Raw genomic sequence first — 5529 nt, forward strand, 5'->3', positions numbered from 1 at the left:
TGCATTGCAGGCACTTAGGATGCCTGGAGCGATGCGTTTTTCACCAACAGGCTCTGTGCTCAGGGCTGAGCGCCTCGGCCCACGAAACCACGCAACACCAGGGTAAGTGGAGTCCGGCTTTATTCCCGTTGTTCAGGTAGGCGAATGGAGAGCAGAGCCTGTGCTCCTGACTTCCACTTCTACCCAGCTCTATCTGCTTGAAAAAACCAAACAACCAACCAAAAAAAAAAAACGTAAGTACGGAATATTTGCAACCCAGGAAGCTAAAAAGAAAGGCTTAGGGGCCGAGACCTCAAACGTGTTCCTCTCGGTGGCTTCCATCCTGACTGTAAGTTCCTGCCTCAGACTCCTGAGTAGCTGGGTACTACCCGCCACCAAACTCGGCTAATTTTTGTATTTTTAGTACAGACGGGGTTTCACCATCTTGGCCAGGCTGGTCTTGAACTGCTGACCTCGTGATCCACCCGCCTCTCTTCCCAAAGTGCAGGGATTCCAGGCGTGAGCCACGGCGCCCAACCTCCACTGACATTTCGTATGAATGCTGCCAGCTCCTGGGACGCCGTCTCCCTCCCAAGCCTGTGTTAACTCTGGGCTAGAACACTGAACAAAGTCACAGGAGGGTCCCTTGGAACAAATGGCGTTCGTTCATGAATGAAGACTAGCTAATCACCAAGGCTGTGAGTGAGCTGTGCTGCTCCCTTTTCCTTTCTTTGTTCTCGGTGAGAAACGTCTGGCGTGGGGTCAGCCCCACCATCTGCCAGCTCTTCTTCAGCTGCTCCATCCAGCTGAGGTAATGAGCACCTCTGGCAATTCTGACTCAAACACGACACCAAGCTGTGTTCCTTCCAACCATTCCCGAGTCGGAGCATGAGGCCTGGGAATGCACAGAATTACCCGTGAAACCTCCAGGAAGAGGTAGGGGCACGATGCCGGCACCTGTCAGTTGCACCAGCCTCGCTGGGCCTGGCAGGTTTTGGTTTCCCCCCGGTAGATCCTATGCCCAAAGCCATCTCTACCCTCTGAGGTCCTGAGGGACGAAGGCACAGCAGAACCACAGCTCCATCACACCCGCCCACAGAGTGAGGCGGCAGGTGGAGTCCCCCACACCTCAGACTCTTCCCTCCTCACTTCCTCTCTACCTACTTAGCATAGAGATAAAGGCAACTACGCTGAGACCTCTCTGTGATGCACGGCTGGCATTTAGTGAGCATTTCCCAAGTGCCAAGCGTGGTGCCAAGGGCCTATAGCACTCGGGTGCATTCAGCTGGAAGGAGCAGACCACCCAGAACCCAATTGCTTTGAATAATAAAGCCTTTTTTTTTTTTTTGAGACGGAGTCTCACTCTGTCACCTGGGCTGGAATGCAGTGGTACGATCTCGGCTCACTGAAACCTCCACCTCGCGGGTTCAAGCGATTCTCCTGCCTCAGTCTCCCAAGTAGCCAGGACTACAGGTGCCTGCCACCACGCTTGGCTAATTTTTTGTATTTTTAGTAGAGATGGGGTTTCACCATGTTGGCCAGGCTGGTCTCGAACTCCTGACCTCATGATTCACCTGCCTCGTCCTCCCAAAGTGCTGGGATTACAGGTGTGAGCCACCGTGCCCAGTCAATAAAGGCTTTTAAGATCATCTCTCTCGGCTACACACAGGAGCTCATGCCTGTAATCACAGCACTTTGGGAGGCAGAGGCCAGGAGGTGTAGGTTGCAGTGAGCCAAGATTGTGCCACTGTACTGCAGCCTAGGAGACAGAGTGAGACCCTGTATCAAAAAAAAAAAAAAAAAAAAAAAAAAAAAAAGAGATAATCTCTCAGAACAAGAAGTCTGGAAGTCAGTAATCTCGGGCTATTCTGCAGCTCAGCAATGCCCCCATCCTCCTGCTCGGCCATCCTCATTGTGAGGGTTTTACATCCTCAAGCTGGAGGCCTCATGGGCACAAAACAGCTGCTGCAATTCCAGCATCATAAGCTCATCACAGGCAGGAAGTAGGGAAAGCAAAGGCTTCCTCCTCTGCATTTTATTCAGGAAGCCCATCAGACTTCCTCTTATAACTCATTGGCCAGAGGTGGGTCATGTGACCGCCCTTAGCCACCAGGGAAACTGGGAAAGCCGTATCCAGCGAAGAGTGGGGCATCGCTGTCAATGGCTTAGCCCACTCATGATTCATGCACCAGACCTGGCACTTTTGCTACCTGGCGCAAACTCAGGCTTCCATTAGCAAAAGGGCTGTCATCTCTGTTGGGTAGCCAACTACCACTGCCATGCATCTTCTCAAATTCACAAAGCCCACTGAGGTGGGGCCTTTTATTCTTTCCATTTTACAGATGATGAAACTGAGACTCACAGATATTTCGTAACTTGCCCAAGATCACACAGCTGGTAACTGGCAAGGATCTCATCCTAGATCTGTCCCCATAGAGAGTGTTCTTAGCTACCACATATGCCTACATACCTGCTGCTTATATACCACCCCAGACTGTGAACCTCTTGAGGGAAGAGAGATTCTTCCCTCTCTTCATTTTCATCATCATCTTCATCTTTGCACTTCAGCAGTGCCTTGCAATGGACAGAAGCCCTGCTGAATTGATTTAAACACATAACCATTTGGTTTTGATGCTCGCTGCTTTGTAATATGCTTTAAAACCAAGAGTTTAAACTTGCCAACACTGCCTTTAAAAATACGCCTCTTTTCTTTTGTATTGTTTTCCACTTACCCATGCTGGGTTCCTGAAGTCCTGGGCATAATTCCAATGTAAATATCACCAATGATGGAAATTTGGGGAAGCAGAGGAGGGTGAAAGACCAATTGAGGCCCTGGAGAGTGTCAGTTCCTCATTAACAGTGGAGCCATGGAAAATTCTTTGTTCCCGCCTGTTGGCTTCTTGCCTCCAGGATCTGGGTGGGTATTGCCTTTGGCTAGCTTCCTGCTCAGGTCACAGACAGTCTGATCAGAGCGGGAGTGTCCTGGGGAACAGAGGCCTGAACCAGGCTGGGTCCCTGGAAGTGGATGCAAGAAAAAGGTGGGCACCGTGAGAATCAGCAGCCCAGTGGGCCCATGCTGGCCACTCTATGTCCACTGTCTTTTTTTTTTAAATTGGAGATGGAGTCTTGCTCCGTCACCCAGGCTGGAGTGCAGTGGCATGATCTCATCTTACTGCAACCTCCGACTCCCAGGTTCAAGCGATTCTCCTGCCTCAGCCTCCTGAGTAGCTGGGATTACAGATGCCCACCACCATGGCTGGCTAATATTTGTTATATTTTTGGTAGAGACAAGGTTTCACCATGTTGGCCAGGCTAGTCTCCAACTCCTGACCTCAGGTGATCTGCCTGCCTCAGCCTCCCAAAGTGCTGGGATTACAGGTGTGAGCCTACAGTACCTGGCCTCTATGTCCACCGTCTCAGGTGGCACTCATAATGACCCTGTAGGACTGGGACCACTGTACTTCCCATTTTACCATGAGAAAACTGAGGTTCAGAGAGGTGGAGCCACTCCTCTAAGGTCACACAGTAGAGCTAAGACTGAAGCCAACTGACTTCTCAGATGGAGTCCTTAACCTAGTCAAGGGTGACTGGCAGGTACCTTGGGGACCTTTGAGAGGGTACTGAGGGCATGTTGGGGGCCAAAGAGGTTCTGGGCCCATCCTCAGGGCTGTCTAACTCAGTGCTTAGGAGCCAGGGCTTTGAGTCAGAACTTGCACTGCCTAGGGACCAGGGACAAACACTCCAGGACTCTTTCTGTCCAGCACAAAGGTTACGAGCCTGGGCTCTGGGGCCACATGACCTGTAGGAAATCTCTGCTCTCCCACGTATTGGTCATGTGGCCCTCGTTTCATTGGGTGTGATGAAACCTCTCTAAGGCTGAATGAAGCCTCTCTAAGGCTGCTTCTGAGGATGAAGCAATGCACTTAGCCCCAGCCTCCATCAGCCAGGATGCAGTTCGTGTGAACCATGGTTACTTAACACCCTCACAGCGGAGAGCAAGGGCCAAGGGCAGACCCCCTCCTGATCCCATCCTTCTCTCTGCCCCCGCAGCTGCCTTTGGAAGTGCTGCTTTTGGGGTGGGCTGACCCAGGAGGGCCTGGGCTGATTTGGGTATGCAAATCAGGGGTGTGAGTCCAGGGAATTAAAGACATGCGTACGCCAACTTGCAAATTTGAACATTTTCCTGGAGTCTGGTTGTTGGAAGCCAGGGGACGCAGCCTAACCGAAGCTCCCTCCTGCCCAGCGCCCCCGCTGTGTCCAGACAGCAGCTTGAGGCCCAGCCACTCTCAGCACCCAACAGCCACTCTGGGAATAATCACACTCACCTGCCCTGCAGATCCCCTGGGTCCACCGGGCCTGGGCTGGGTGTGCCTTCAGTTATGGCTTCAGGCAGGCAGCGTAGAGAGATAGAGGGCATGCCAAGGTCACCTCCAGGGCCAGCTATGGATCCGAGAGCCCCGCCTGTGCATCTGCCACAGAGGTTGGCTGCAGCCCAGGCGTCAGGTGGCTTGGACACAGTGCCCAGCCCTGCCACGCTGGGGACCTGGGTGCCGCTGCCAACTTCCCCCACCTCTCTGGGCTCCCGGGCCCCACCTGGGGACCTGGAAAGAACCCAGAGCACTTCGGCCTGACCTGGAAGACGCCGGGCCTCGGCTCTGGGCCACAATGACAGGATATCCCCAGGGAGCTGGGCTGGCTGCCCACGCAGGGAACACCAGGGCGGAGACCTGGCGCTGCCAAACGAGAAGACCCAGAAGGGCATCGAGGAGGAAAAGTCAGGACAGCTGAGCCCAGGGGTCAAAGACAGTCCAGGGTTGTTATGGAAACCAGGACTACAGGCAGTGGGGGCAGGGAACACTGCCTGCAGAGCCTGAGAGCCAAGGCCAGGGCCCCGGACTCCTGCCGCTTCATCCTCGTGGCCAGGGACCCTGCGACCTCCAGACGCTGTCCCACACCCACCTTACAGCAACCCTGTGTTCAGGGGGAAAGGGATGTTCCCAGACTCCCACAGCCAGGGTGGTCCCCAGGAGAACCCGGCCCAGCTTGAGGACTTGCCCAGCCACCCTCACCCAGCCCCAGGCCTGGGAGCACCCTCTGTGGTGAACCAGCAGCCCCACCCCACAACCCCTGCACACAGGAGTCAGGCTGGCCCTGCAGGTTCGGGGCCTGACCACTTGCCCTCAGGCACCCCCAAGCCAACAGCCTCTTCCCCATACCAGGGAACAAGTCCCAGATCTCAAAATGCCTTTTCCAGTTGTGCCTTAAGGCTTACAAGCTCCTTGGGGTATAACAATTTACAAGGCAAATAGGGGTGTTGTGTCTTATGCACTAACAACCCACTTCCAACTGAGGCCTGCAGGCAGACTGGTCAGGCGTGGGCTGGGACAACTGGAGCCTTCTCCCTGCCAGCAGAGCCTCTGGCCTCACTGCCAAGGTGCTGGTAGGTGCAGCACAAGACTGGCACTGTGTATTTGTGCCTGACATTGTGGCAGCAAAGAAGGTAGCACAGAGCCGGGGAGAGCCCAACCCACTGTGTGGCATCAGCAAATC

General features: G+C 54.0%; 1 long non-coding RNA gene across 1 annotated transcript; it reads right to left on the reverse strand.

Moving 5' to 3' along the window:
• Positions 1 to 439: 439 nt before the first annotated feature.
• On the reverse strand, positions 440 to 4644 carry LOC108520711 (uncharacterized). Its single transcript, XR_001882984.1, has 3 exons — positions 4305 to 4644; positions 2712 to 2994; positions 440 to 874 (listed from the first exon to the last, which is right to left on the reverse strand). It is a non-coding gene; the product is annotated as an uncharacterized LOC108520711 (long non-coding RNA).
• Between the last annotated feature and the right edge of the window lie 885 nt (positions 4645 to 5529).

This window comes from Rhinopithecus bieti, unplaced genomic scaffold (genome assembly GCF_001698545.2).
Source record: "Rhinopithecus bieti isolate Rb0 unplaced genomic scaffold, ASM169854v2 scaffold_54056, whole genome shotgun sequence".
NCBI lineage: Eukaryota > Metazoa > Chordata > Mammalia > Primates > Cercopithecidae > Rhinopithecus > Rhinopithecus bieti.